The sequence below is a fragment of the Monomorium pharaonis genome, chromosome 4 (genome assembly GCF_013373865.1).
Source record: "Monomorium pharaonis isolate MP-MQ-018 chromosome 4, ASM1337386v2, whole genome shotgun sequence".
Lineage (NCBI taxonomy): Eukaryota > Metazoa > Arthropoda > Insecta > Hymenoptera > Formicidae > Monomorium > Monomorium pharaonis.
In genome coordinates, this window is record NC_050470.1 from 6,198,875 (window position 1) to 6,213,683 (window position 14,809).

Here is a 14,809-nt window from a genome sequence, read left to right on the forward strand (position 1 = left end):
TAATTTTATCGGAGATCCGTACGATTTCTCACGGAAAGATCTGAAAGTGATTCTGCCTTCGTGGTAGCACCGCACCGCACCGCATCGGTTATCGCGCGCGCCGGATAATGAATGAGCGAAGGCGCGGGTATTGCGCAAACGAACCGTCGATTCAGCAGCAATTAAATCCTAACGATAACGAGACCGTCGGTCCCGGCGAGCCGTGTCTCTCGGGAACGCAACGCGATAATTAGCTACCGATACGAATAGGTGTATTAAGATTGTATCGCTTGACATTGTCTGAGTAATCGCTCGCGAGGCTACGTGGCGGAAAAAATTCTTCCTCCGTGAAAACGCGTTAGGCGTAAAATACGGTCTCTCGAGCCGTAAGAGAGAGAAAATAGAATATTGGGAAATGAAATGAACGTTCAGTCCGCACCGCGGAGCTTTTATCGTTTTCGCCACTTACTTAACGCACATTATGCGTAGTTAATCCCGCGTATGGGAATAAGGCAAGATAAGATAGAGAGACATGATAAAAATATATATTATAGTAGATTGATCCGGCGTGTACATGGAGTTTCTCTATATATTGCATAAATTTACAAATGCATTAATAAATACAGAGATATGTATACATTATGTGATACAATCGGGACAAGATAATTACCAATTTAATTTCAGATTGCTTATGAGCGACACATATCAATCAGAGATTGAAGTATGTACAGCTGCAAATAATTATGTTTTGGGAAACAGATTTACAAAGTTGACCTTTATACTTTTTTAATCGTTCCGGTACTTTGTTTATACGTATTGCAGTTTTGATTTAAGTAAATATGTTAACAGCACATGACTCGTTTCCTTTGCATTCTACCTCAGTCTACTTCAGTTTCTCGAAAAAAATTGATAGGCCTGTTCTTTTTCGCAAGTTAGAATGAGAAAAAATATATTTGTCTTACTCTACCCTATTGCATTAGTGCAGCAGTGTAGCGAAAAAGAACAAGCCATATATTCTTCTGCATAAAGTGCAATTTCTGAAAAATTATACATGTACGATACATACACGTAATGATCGGCGTTTCATGATCCCGTAGCGATCGAGATATGCAAAACGAATCGAAGTTTTCTCAAACGGCCGCCGTTAGAATTGTAGTTCAGGGAATCGTCTCTAAGGGCTACAAATTAAATGTATTTTCGAGACATGGAAGGGTTCTCCCCATAAAAGTATTACGCATTCGTTACGGTGCTCAGTCCACGGAATTCCGAGAGCTATAACTATCATAGTTCCCGTTTACTGGCTAAGGCTGTAGTTTCAAAATGTTTCTACCAGACGTTCGCCTTTAGCCCCAAAGCAATTTGTAAGTTATAAGAGATCAGCCATATGCGGATATAAATAATGTCATTTTGCGGTAATGCTGTATGTGCGCAACGCACACTTCTAAATAGAATATAATACAACCTGTTAATTGATCGTGTATAACTTTTAGATGTATCTAGATTAAAAATGCAAATTTTTTAATTAAATAATTGAGCAACTTATTTTTAAATCATTAAAGTATTAGAATATATTAATGCGTATCTTTTATTACAATCTTCTTATGTATTGAAATACTTGCTAGGAGATTGGACCTGAGCTTTAAACAATTTTTTAAGTAAATAGTCTATAAATATATAATTAAATTTACATATAATTAACTCTTATGAGATTTAAAAAATGTAAAAATAGCAAACTTTAAGATTTCAATAATGGAAAGATAATAAATTGATGAGCTCTTCGTTGTCAAGCTAAAATATAAAATATTTAAGAAAACTGTATCTATAGGGTGTCCCCTATAGCCAACTTGACTACTTAAAGGTTAAAAATTTCTGCCGTATCTTATCGAGCTCGTTGTAAGCAATTTTCTTGAAAACCAGCTTGTTATTATAAATTAATTGCCGGTTTAAATAGCCAATTGAAGCAATCATCTGTGCGCTATCTTATCTGATACTGTTTCAGAAAGGTGAACACTGTAATCAAATTTTTTCGAATACACGTTACAGCGTTATCTGTCAAGCACGAGAAATTGATTTATTTAAATATATGCTGATTATTTCTATAGATATATGATCTCCTTAGATTAGATCGTGGAAAATCCTATCTCGACGGTGTGTAAAGCTTGACAGGAAAATTGCCGTATCGATTCCATCGACTAATCGCTTCCTCGCGAAGTAGCCTAAAATAACCGCCCGTCGTCGTATCCTGTTAGCGGATGATGCCGCGTAATACCGGTTTCCGTTTTATAATTTTCGTTATGCTCGCGCTGATCCTCGGAGCGAGGAAAATATTGTCAATTAACGTCGTTATCCAATAACCGGAGCGACCCCGGTGCATTTTTTACTTCGCGTAATGTTTACCGGAGAATGTATACGCGATGGCCGTTTTCGCAATGGCGTTAGCCATTAGGAAATAATCGAATCGAATGATGAGAGATAGAGAGAAAGAGAGAGAGGAGAGAGGCGGGCGCGATGAGTCGTGGACAAAGTAGCCGAGGAGTCGCTCCAGGATCAAAGGCCGCCGCCATCGGTCACACCTGCGCAACCCGACCGTACAGTCTACTTTAAAAACTCTCGCTGACCGGCACGGGCGGTATCATGCACATATAAGGTGACTGGATGGTCTCATTTTCGGGGGAAACAGTCCACCTTATTTGAAAGAAAGAATATAGTTTGCGTTCTTACCATCTTAATCATTTTACTACGCTAATTGGAGATGGGAGTATGCGCGCTCGGTGTTGAGCGCAACTCGAAAATGCGGAGTAACACGTGTTTCGTTCAATCCTCAACATGCCCGGCTTGTCTAATAGCCGACATTTATGTTCAGAGTTAATTAACCGTTGGTCTAAACATTTCAGAATCTTGACGCTTGCTGAGAAAATGGCGAACGTTAATTATGGACATACCGTATCTGTAATTTTTCATTACTTTCTGTCAAACATATTCTTAATTGCGCTTGTGTTTGGAAATGTTTGATTAAATCGATGAAGGCATGTAATGGTTATACTGAAGAAACAAAAATGCAATTAACTTTATGCACGAGCAATAAGTAAATTGAACATACAGCTGGAATGTCTAGCGAATATTCCATTCGTTAATATATTAATTTAGTTATATTTACGACTGAAATCAATATTACATAGATAGCAATATTAATAACTAGTGCGCGCGTACAGAAGAAAATTAATTTCCGATCTACAAACTTCAGGAAAATAATTAAAGAGGAGATTATCAAGCACTTTGTAACGAAGGCGAGCGAAAGGTATACTGATTCGATTACATGTACTGCAACCCAAATACAACGTACGTATTCACATATTTAAAAAATACAGAAGGAAAGAAGTTAAAAATTCTGACATCATATAATATAAAAGTGTATATACTAAATTGACGTATACGTCATTTTTATACAATAATTATCCAAATTATGATGTTTTGTATCTAGTAATATTCATTTTATATCAGTCTATATTATTTACAATTTTATATTATTCCTGGATTAATTGGATTAATTATACATTCTTTGATTTCTTATTTACGTTGTTTGCACTTGTTCGAGTCTAATGATTATTTTTAGCTTCTAAAATCAGATTTGAAAATATATTGACAAATGAAATCGAAGACAAAGCGAACGAGAATTTTGCACGACAAAGATGTTGAGACACGACGATGAAACGGTGAGCGAACGGACGAATGGACGGACGGAAGAAGCGTCGAGATATTAGTTTCTGCGGTCGGTTCTCCGCAGAGATTTAATTCGTTTGATGTTCACGATTCGCCGCTTCGGCTGTCTTTTCGCAACTCGTGTCTTCTTCTCACTCTTTCTCTTCCACTTTCCAAACAGTTTTAAGAGCCATCGTCGATGCTTTCTTTTCTAAAAGATTTTCTCACCCTTTTGTCGGTAAACATTTTGGATCCTATAAACTTTATCCTTTAAGAGCGAATATTATTCACGTTTTATTAGAGGAATAAAATACTATCTACTAAAATATATTTAAAAAATGCACCTTATACATGAAATATTGAATTTTATTACATTAGTTGAAACTTTTCAAAATTATAAACGATTAAAGATCTAAATTCTTTACACGTATACATTTATAGATGCGCATTGGAGACAATTGCATACAAATAAATTCCTGATAAAGGGTAGCCGACGCGACCACCTGCCGTGCGTAAACCATATTCGTGTATGACATCTACTAGGGCCACAGATGGCGGCGAAATTCGTTTGATTAATGTGCTGACTTGGCCGAAAATTTGGTTTAATTACGCGAACCGGTATACTTTCGTATATCTGTGCTTTATCTCCTTATGAACTTAATTTAACCGCTCTCATAATAATTCGCAACAATTAATAACAGATTGATTCTCTTATCACTAAAATAACGTATAATCTGTAAAGAGTAACCCAATTTTAAAAAGTGAGTTATATAGTTCTTCATAAACTATATTATGTATGAGGCATTCTTTTTATATAAAATTCACATTTCTATATAATTTATAACCTTATAGTTAGAGAAAAAAAGACTGCGGCGTTAATAATATAAATCGTGTTATAGAATTTTACTAAATTTTTTATATAATATTGACTTTCTTAGCCTAGACACAGAATGCATAATCAAATATTAATAATTGATCGAAAAATTAGAAGAACGTGAGTTATGCATCGAAACTTTTTATATCTAAATTAACCTTAAATACAATCATAAAGATGAAAATAATCCTTCAAAATAATATTAGAATATTTAACTATAAAAATGCACCTAATTTATAATATTTTTATTGTCAATTTGCAATCGAATTCTCTACAGCAAAATTGTCGATGAAAAATTGTTATTCGCTAGAAATTTTCTAAACAATGAGTACAATAATCTGTCGTAAACAAAGACTACATATCATAATGTTAAAGAAATGTATGTTAGAAGAAAAATATGTTAAAGAAATTCTTGGAATTTGATTTATCGCGGCACAACGACATAGGGGAAAACAGCCTTAGAGCAAAGCGACATGATATGTCTCGCGAAAGACCAACAAAACCGTTGCGCGGCCATCTTGGTTACGCTCGAGCAAGATTCACTCGAGTAGAATAGTGACGGAGTTAAGAGGCGCGACGATCTTGAAACAGCTTAACTGGCGTCTCGTCGAGTAGATTATTCGACAACAGTTTCTTGTTAAGTTGAATTTTACGGTCAAACTGCAAACGGCCTGTGACGCAACAAAGAAAATCGTTGCGCTGTTAACGAGTTCCGGTGTACTTTCGATACATTTATTTTTCGTTGCTCATCCGCGACGCTCAAGGTGGTTGAGATTAACATTTAATTCCGGTCGCCTACGGTTACAAGATATTGTCCAAGTATTTCTTGTTGCGCTAAAATATATTTTTTGATATTGAAATTTCTTCCAGTAACGATTTTGATCTGAGCAATTAGCGTCATAATCTGCTTGAGAGCAAAAAAGAAGAAAAGAAGTGTATGTATTGTTGCGATGGCATGATATATTAACACTTTCTGTACGGCGCTAGTTTTAGATAACTTGTTCATTACGCCGTGTGAGTCACCAATGATCTATTTCTAGTTGTGTTCATTGTACTTTGTTAAATACAATATAATTATTAAAAATTATAAAAATAAAAAAAGCTTGCTAACATTGCATCGTATATCATAATTATGACATTAGAAATTGTTTTATAATCACGTTACTTTTTATAGCTAAAATATCAAATAGCCTGAACGGAAAGTTCAGCATGGGTTCCCAGGGATTCACGAGGCATGAAATTCATCATTTTCAAGTCTTCGAGTGACGTTAATTATTCCGGGACTCTTTCGGGAATCGGCGTAAAAATTCCCTCGAAGAGATAATTTAGCGGATTTATTTTGACGCGCGCAAATTCGGCATCCGCGGTATGCTTAACGGGTTTAGGTAATGTATTTATTACAATTGCGAATTGCAGCGATCCTGTCGGACGAGAGAGCTGATTCTAGCGCGAGCGTAAATCACGCGACGCATGTTTGTTCGGTATGCCGACAACGTGTCCACGCGACGATACCGCTATCGCGTAAAGAAAGATCGAAATGGGATAACGATGTGTGCAATGCATCACTCGAATTCTTCCCTGTGTTTATGACATAACGTGATGTTCCCAACACTTCTTATTATTGTGTGGATAACTAGTCTCTCGAGATATTTTGACGTCTTTATCGGTGCGCGGGAGCAAAAAAGAAAAAAAAAATCAAATCGTTACACCGTCTTGACGTGCTTTTGACGGTACTCTTACATTACATGTTTTTATAAGTGACACCACATGCCGGCGGCAGTCTTTTGTGCCACCACTGGGAGTAGTTGAAAACGTAATTCTGTTACCCGAGAGTTTTGTTTCATTAAACGCTTTAATATCTTTGATACTAATCTTAAAATCATTCGCGAATAAACTATAATATTCTTATGTAATTACTTATTGTATTAAAATAATTATTGACTTTCTTCTGATTATTAATAAGAATGAAACTAGTAATTATTATAAATACTAATATCCTTTAGAATTACGTTAGTATCAAAAGGTGAATACTAAATTTTTATTTAACAAAAATTAATTTAAAAACTTCTTTAGTGCGTAGCAAACCATAGATAATAGCAAATCATTAATTTTATTTGCAAATTATTTAATTTTGTTTTAAAATAAATATTGGAATAATTGATTAATTATATTAACAAATAAATTATAAAATAAATAATACAGTTCTTTTCGAAATTATATGATTTTAATTTTTTTTTAAACATGGAAATTATCATCAAAATTAATTCATTACTTTGATATAAAATGTAAAGAACAGTATATTCAATGAATATATCTTATAGTGTTAAATAATTTTTGCGGCAATGAATTGGTTGGTGTACACTCAGCCCTCGGTTCTAGTTGTTTTTGTCTTTTGCGGTGTACGCCGCCACCGCACTGTATACACGTGGTTTATTGTCATTTCGAACGATGAGATTTCAGTGGTTAGGGAGCGTTATGTGTCGTATTGTCCATCGAAATGCGATCACGAGAAGTACTAGAGAATAATAGGCGCGAATTGTCAATTAATTAATCCCACAATTAATGGCAAGCGTATAGAGACGATATTTGGATTTCGTGAGATTCTCATTGAGATATTTCAAAGCGTGAATCAAGTGACATTAAAACATGTTTAATTAAATGAATACCATTTTACTTAATATTATATCTTAATACATATCGAATGCCGTTATCATAAATTAAATTTGCAGTTTAAAATGACTCATAAGAATCTCTTCATCGTTTAATAATTTGCAAGACAATGTCGAATATATCATACTTATTCGTATAATCTTCCCTCGTATTATTAAAGCGCGCGTTGCGATTAACGTGAGAATGTGCAAAGTGCCGCGCGATTATGATATCTCAGTCATTAGTGTGTGATCGTAATCGACTATATTTTCGCGAGATAAAAGAAAGTAAAAGAATAAGAGAAAAGACAAAGATCGGGCATCAGAGCGCGTGAAACATTTATGAAATAAATAACGTAATTTATTATTTATTATTTTATTTGTAAAATTGACAATTATTTAATGCGCGAAAAAAATAATTTTCTGAAATGTTGATTTACTTGGAGCGTTCCTATAATTTGAATATATTTATGTTTTACAGATCAACGTAGTTGCAAAGTCCACAACTCCTGCAAATGCTGCACATCGTACTGGTGAGTGAGAAATAAGAAACATTTCTTTAAATTTAAAATATTGGATCTATGTCTGTATCAAGTTAAGAATTAAAAATATTGAATAAGATTAATATAATATTTCCTAGATCTATTATTTTAAAATAGATGGGCTAAAACAAGTTACTGCTACATGATCTAACAATTTAATCATGGGACTTATACAGATAAAATTTTCAAGAAACATAATTGAGAGCGATAAAACTATAGATTATGATATATTAAGAACAAGATTTTTTTTAATATTTAATATCGGATTTATTATAATTGTTTAAAAATATCGAGTCCACTCCTTAAATACCTAAATAAAGGAAAAGAAAAAATAAAGCAATAGAAAATAAAATATTGGTATTCTATATCTATTGGTAGGCTATAAAATTTTTATTTCAATTTTTAACTTGCTTCATGTTTACATCTCATGAACGATGAAGATAAGAAACAGCGAATAAGATGTTTTTGTAATGTTCATATTTGAAATGAAAAAATTATAAATCGTTAAAGAAAATGGATATTGCGAAGTGTGTGTGTGTGTGTGTGTCGACGGGTTAAATCGAGGAATAAAAGCTGGGTTCGCTTCTTGCTTAGAGATCGGATCGCGAATGTATAACGGGCGAAACAAACAGTCGCTCGTGCCACACGTCCGCGTCCCGCGATATTTCGCTAATAAGTCGTCCGCCCGCTACAAGTGAGCATTCGAAGAATATACGAAGAGACACGCAAAAAGAGGCGGGACTGCGACACCGTGGAGCAATTTGGAAGTGTCTTCCGTCGGTCGGCAGTCATTTGTCTCCCGACAGCATCTCCGGGAGTCTGCTCTCCCTGCCGCCGTCCCTCTCCGGCTCTCTCTCTCTCTCTCGCTCTCTCTTTCTCTCGCTCCTGCCCCGGCTTACTACCCCGGCTCTTAACCCGAGGGGCTTTGCCCACATGTCAACGATATATTTTCTGCCGGCCCACAAATCGTTTAGCGGGTAATTTTGAAATTGGAACACTTATTTAGTCGTTTAGACCCAAGGGCATAACCGCAGCCCCGAGTTCGAGATTTATCGTTTGATTTTTCGCCGGTTTGTAAGCGCGACCTGCCACTTCGCTTTCCTGCTCCTTCTTTTCCAGCTTGCGTCTCTGCGCCTAAGTGCGAGCGACAAAGTTACGGTGTCGTTCATCTTGCGTTTTCTTATTGCACCATTCGAAAGAAGAGACAGATCGTTAATGTGAGATCGACGAGTCGTCATTTATAAGAGCGTAACCCGTTCGATCAAAACCCGTTCGATGTTGAATCCAATTTTCATTCAGATTGAAAACACATTAGCGATTCCAGCCAAGATTTCAGAACATAAAAATTAAATTAAAATCGTGTATCGGAAATTACAATTAATTTTTTACAGGATATTTACATTGAAGCAAATCTGATCATGATGTTATTTTCTATTTGATTTCTGTATATACTTCTAAAATTTCTTTTAATTCGGATAATAAATTCCTACAAATTTTTTTTGATGATTTTTAAAGTACTTTTATAAGTAATTTTCAGAATTATTCTTATTATACTTCTTTTATCTTTTAGTTTTTCAATTTCTTATCTGCAAATTTTTTTAAATGTCTGGAGAATGAAAATATATTTAATATATGATTTCAAAATTAAAAATTTTTTAAATTAAACTTTAAAATAAAAATCGATATTGCAGATAATTTTTTCTACAGATTTTTACACGAATATAAATTTTTCTGACAACTGAGATTTAAAAAAGAAAAATTACTTTTGTGTTTAAAAAAAGATTAAAATTGACCTCGTGATAAACTCACTTTTATCCTCATTCAGAGAAACCGCATCTAATCCTGAGTTAATCGCTTCCGGAGTATTTCAAAATCGCCTCGGTCGTATTATCGAAGTATAACGGATGCTGCTCGAATCGTTATTTAACGAAGAAACGAAGTGCAAGAGTCTCGTTTCAGCGCAGAGGACGTAAAATACAGTAACTCGACTGCCACATAAGGATCCCCTCGGGAATACGGCGTGTCGGCTCACACGCCACGGCTAGGCTCATAAAGACACGTACGGAAGAGAAGAGGGACGTAGGGCGTGGAGCGAAAAAAATGCTTAGTGGCTTCTAATTGCAGAAGTGACGACGCCGTAACTAATGACCGGGAGACGACGTCCTTTGTCAGTCGCGACGAAACGCTCGCGTCCTTCTACGAGGTGCGGACGCGGGCCGTTTAAAATACCTGGAAGAAAAGTCGCTTCCTCGGTTCGGCGACAAATTTTTCTTTCGCTCGTCGCGATTTCGAGAACTCGCGCTCGATTTTATTTTCGTACGAAGAGTATCTCTCGACTTTTGTCATCACAGAGAACAATATTTTATTTGCCGAGGCATTTAAAAAAAGATTTTTTTTTCACCTACAGTGACAGACCTACAGTGGCATATATGAACTACTTATATTTCTAGAGAAAAAAGATTTTTCAAATTTTTAAAATATACTAATTATTATAAATCGCGTTGTATGTACATTAGTACTCTTTAAAACTTTAATTCTTAATAATATTTCAGATAGAAAGTTTAGGAAATAGTTTGTGTTTTCAAATTCTATATACCTATAATCAATTTAATTACAATATCATTAAATGTTGAAGTTTTCATTTTAAATCTTCTGTAGAACAATAGTATCGTTGGTTTATGTTGTCCGTCTGCTTAGATTCTATGAAATAGTACTTCAGATACCTCACATATAAACTGTAGTTGCTTATACGTGGTTGCGTGGCATTAATTTAAATTGAAAATACCAGCGTAGTAAAGTTTAATGCAATTTGCGGGGAGCAGCGTTTGCGAGGACGATTCCGTGAATTTCAAGAACGACGTAATACACGACGTAACGTCGTAGCTTTGAGATGTCTCTTTCGTATCTCTCTAAATAACAGCGGCTTCAAGGATCGTTTGGCCGCGACTCTCTGATCCTATTAGCTCAGACTTCTTTCTCAGATTTTCATTCCTCTCGCTGCACATCTTCCTCCTCTCGTCCCTTTCGCACGCGTAACCCCTTTATACCGGTCTCTCGCGTCTATTTCCGGCGTCTCTCTGGTCCTTTACTCGCTTTTAGCGGCTTTGAAACCGTTGAAAAACAGGCAGTCGATTCACGTGCCGCTGATTAGCGTAATTACGAGAGAAATTCTTTAGCCCGGCTGGATTGTCACGCTATCCCTCCCTTTTTTCCTTCCTCAAGACTAACGTCCGAGGTCTTCCGCCATTAGCCTCATTACCTTTACAAACACAATGATCCATATTCTCATCGTGTATTTAACGCTGAATGCGATTTCCCGACTCTGAATTCTATCTCGTATAAAGATCGCGTGATACAAACGCGCAGTGAAGAAGTTGCACAAATCTAATGTAAATCTCGTTAGGGGCAATTACGCACGAGTGTACGTCTGTTGTATTTCAAAAAGTACATATTCACCTGTACTTTCTCTCTATCGAAATAAAACTTACTATCAACAAGAATTCTTCAATTTTTTTCGTATTAATCATAATTTGATATAAATCTAAATAGAAAGATGATTGATTTATTTCTTTTCTTAATCTTTCATAAATTGGTTCTTAAAAAAGAAATTGTTTAAAAAAATATTGATTTACATTCAAAAATAAAACTATTTAATTTTTCCAAAAAAAGCTGTTGTATTTAATTTTTTGAAGAAGAAACTATTATTATTTCTTTTAAATACACGAATATGGATCACTATGTACGAAAAATGTTTCAAAGGAGCGCCAAATTTATGGACGATCGCGTGTTCCGAGCACATTCCTTCAGGCGAGTCAGAATTCGGTTAGAGAATGTATATGTTGCGGTAAAGTACAGGTAAAGTTATGTTCAGGTGAGTCGGGTAGAGGTAGCGACACGTCCGGTACTTTCGTAATAAACGATAAGCGCTGCTTCGATCAGGCGGTTAGGCACGCGCTAAAAGATACAGGGTGTATCTAATACATCTAAGAGACACATAGGGGGGAAATTACCGCGGGCAAAAGGAAGAAATATTATGCAAACTTGCGCGTGTAAAATAATCCAGGCCAGAGCGTGGGCCGTCGTGACAAATGGGAAGAAATAGAGGGATAAAAAGCGCAGAGAAGCGTTTGTTTCCGCGCAAAGATATCGTACAACGTTAGGTAGGATGCATGTCGTTTAATACGTAATCAGTGTCCGTTCTATTCTATTACTCCCGTATTGCACGTGAAATAAATGCGACTCGGCGAGTTGTGAATAAACTAAAGCGGTCCCTGAGAGCGGTACCTTGCACGTACTTTAGGTACACCTTATAACAACGCACGGCGAAGGGCCGCCTTGGTAAATCCACATCAGGGGTGAATAAGTCAGCTCGGCTTGTAAGTCCGAGCGAGGAAGACGAAGGAGAGAGCCAACTGTTCGCGTCTTCATCAACGACACCGAGGTGGGGGACCACCCATCAGGAGCAATATCGTTTCATCAGCCGCTAATATCACCGCTTCGAGTGGTTCAACACCTTATAACGCCAGGTGGGACGTTAGTGGCGCCGCAGGAAGTCCTAATGAAGACAAATCTCACCCAAAATGGCGGCCGAACTTATTTCCTGCTCCGCCTCTTTCTCTCTCCGTCTATCCCTCTTCGTTCGTCTTGTCGCCTTTCCATCGCCGGTCCCCTTTTCTCCCTTGTGAATCAATTTGGCAGCGGTACTTTTAACATTTTCCGCCGCGCGATTGAGATAAGAGAGGAATACGAATTGAAACGACAATTTTAATCGATTGGACAATCTTAATCGTGCGCGTGGGCCGCGATGTTGTTTGCTTCTGCAAACGTGAAGATTCGAATTTAATCTGCACTTTACGTCATGTTAGTTTCTTTAAAAGTTATTTTTAAACGGTTATAAGTTTTTATCCTTATTCATAAGTTACATCCTTCTTTTTTCTATTTAGATTCAAAATAAATTTTATCTAGATTTACTTAAATAAATAAATAAGTTAAACAAAGTGCACAAATAAATAAATCATATATATATACGTATATAAAATTTTATTCGTAATCTAAAAACAAACTTTATTTAGTTGTAAAATTTATAATATTTAGTTTTATAATTACATTGTAAAGATATTAATCTCTAAATTTGCATTTTATATTTATGCACTATCATCCTAACAACACCGAGATCCTTTGTGCTTTTTGGCAAAAAAACCGTAAAAAACTCAACCGATCGTGTAAAAAGAACGTCAATATAAATAGTAATAAATGAACCGCGACAATAGTTTAGAATATATCCGAAGGAATAAAAATAGCTTTACTTTTATTTAGACAACAAAGAACAAAGACTTTTTGTTTCGCGATCTGGTATCATTAGCCGATGCTGGGTAGGAAGTTACGTAGCGAGAAACTTTTCGTAATCATACTATCACGTATATTTGCATATGTAAGTGGGATTGTACGCGCGTATACACGCTTTGGAGGCGATAGTCGCTGGATCGACGCTAGCTGGCTATCGATCGTACATCCATCGTGTTACAGGCAGTAACGGAAATAAACGGCTCGGGTGAAAAATCATAGGTGCCTTCGATCCGAATGAACTATCGCGAATCACCGACTGAATATATCACAGTTTGCGTCATGTATTTGCATTGTAAAGGCCGATGTGGCGATGAGACACGTCGCGTTACGATATAGTGAAATGATATAGCCAGCGCACAAATAGTCAGAATAAATCCTTACGCAACCGCGGGGATTTTTTTTTTTTCACAAGATTTTATTCTTGTTGTGCGACAATGAGTCATTGTGTCGTCAAGGACTTTGACACTTTGTATTTCAAGAACCCGCGCCCGCGTTTATTTGTAAAAATATAAATTTTGAGAACGCCGGATATGTCCACACATTTTCGGATATCTAATCGCCTCGCGGACCACACGTGTCCACCCGGAAATAGTTTCAGCTCCCCTGGGTGTAATATTGCGACTGAATCTGTAGGGCCGTAGGCGTCGAATATCATGCTTGCTGTGTAGCGATAACTTTTTGGACAATAATTTCCTGCGACATGTCTTTTTCTCAAACAACATCATAGGTTAACGTGTCAGGTCGACGTCTTGGTAGTTGTATAACGTTTCTTTTTCGCAAATTTTTATATCATTTGTCAAACGTTCTCAAAAATCTGAGAAGTGATAAAATTATTTGGATACTTAAGTGAAAAAGACTGGATATAATTCACGTAATTATGGTAAAAAGTTTTTCTCGCATTTTTTTCGATATAATATTATATTTAAGAAGAGAATGCATTCACTTTTAAATAGAGCGATTTATGACAAAAATGTTTTACGCAGAACTTTTTTTTCTATGTAGGATTAAGTGAAATAAAAAACTATATAAAAAATGTATGTAGAATAAAATATTATCTATATATAATATTTAAAAAACTGAGCAGAGAAAAGCTTTTGTTTTATATTTATTTATGTAGTAAAATTTAAATATAGTTTGCATAGAGATTCTGGCGCAAACAAAACGCTTTGCCAATTCGATTAACTCGCTACAATACCTCGCCTGATAGAAACGTCAGCAGGTAACGCTGGACCACCAACAATGCGGAAGGCCTCGGATGGTGAAAAGAGCGGTATCGCATTGCAAGCACAGCTGCTATGACTGAACAAACGATAGAACGAACCTTTGAGGGTTAACGGCCATGTATAGAACGAAGATAATTCACAGCACTTCTCGCGACGTATTAATTGTAGGAAATAATCAACATTGGAAATCGCTTCGCTTTTGTGATAATTTTCTTCTCTCTCGTTTGTCACCGACGCTCTTCTCTTTTGCGGGGATATATTTTTCTTTCCTTTCACGAAGAAGCTACAGATGTCCTAAACATGTAGCTAAAGCTAGCAACCAAAAGCCGCAGCCAAACATCGAGCGGCCAAGGCCGAACGTCATATAGGCATTTCCAGGGGACACCATTCAATCAAACGTTAAAAATTCCCTGGTTATGAGATTTTATCAAACTTTGAAAAATTTGCATAGAGTTTAGTCATTATAATACATAATCGATCATTTGCAACAAGACTTGT

At 36.1% G+C, this 14,809-nt stretch overlaps 1 protein-coding gene and 1 long non-coding RNA gene across 3 annotated transcripts in view; one reads left to right on the forward strand and one right to left on the reverse strand.

The window, feature by feature from the left end:
• The window catches only part of LOC118645112, a 109,547-nt gene that overhangs the window by 39,674 nt on the left and 55,064 nt on the right, over window positions 1-14,809 (forward strand). Inside the window, exon 2 of one of the 2 annotated variants that reach the window (XR_004962867.1) lies at window positions 7,682-7,733. This is a non-coding gene — a long non-coding RNA (uncharacterized LOC118645112). Of the gene's footprint in view, window positions 1-4,906; window positions 7,734-14,809 lie in introns of those variants that run through there. The other variant, XR_004962866.1, reaches the window with a different exon arrangement.
• The window catches only part of LOC105838877 (muscle-specific homeobox protein tinman), a 55,073-nt gene that overhangs the window by 1,848 nt on the left and 38,416 nt on the right, over window positions 1-14,809 (reverse strand). The gene's annotated exons all lie outside the window — the stretch shown is intronic.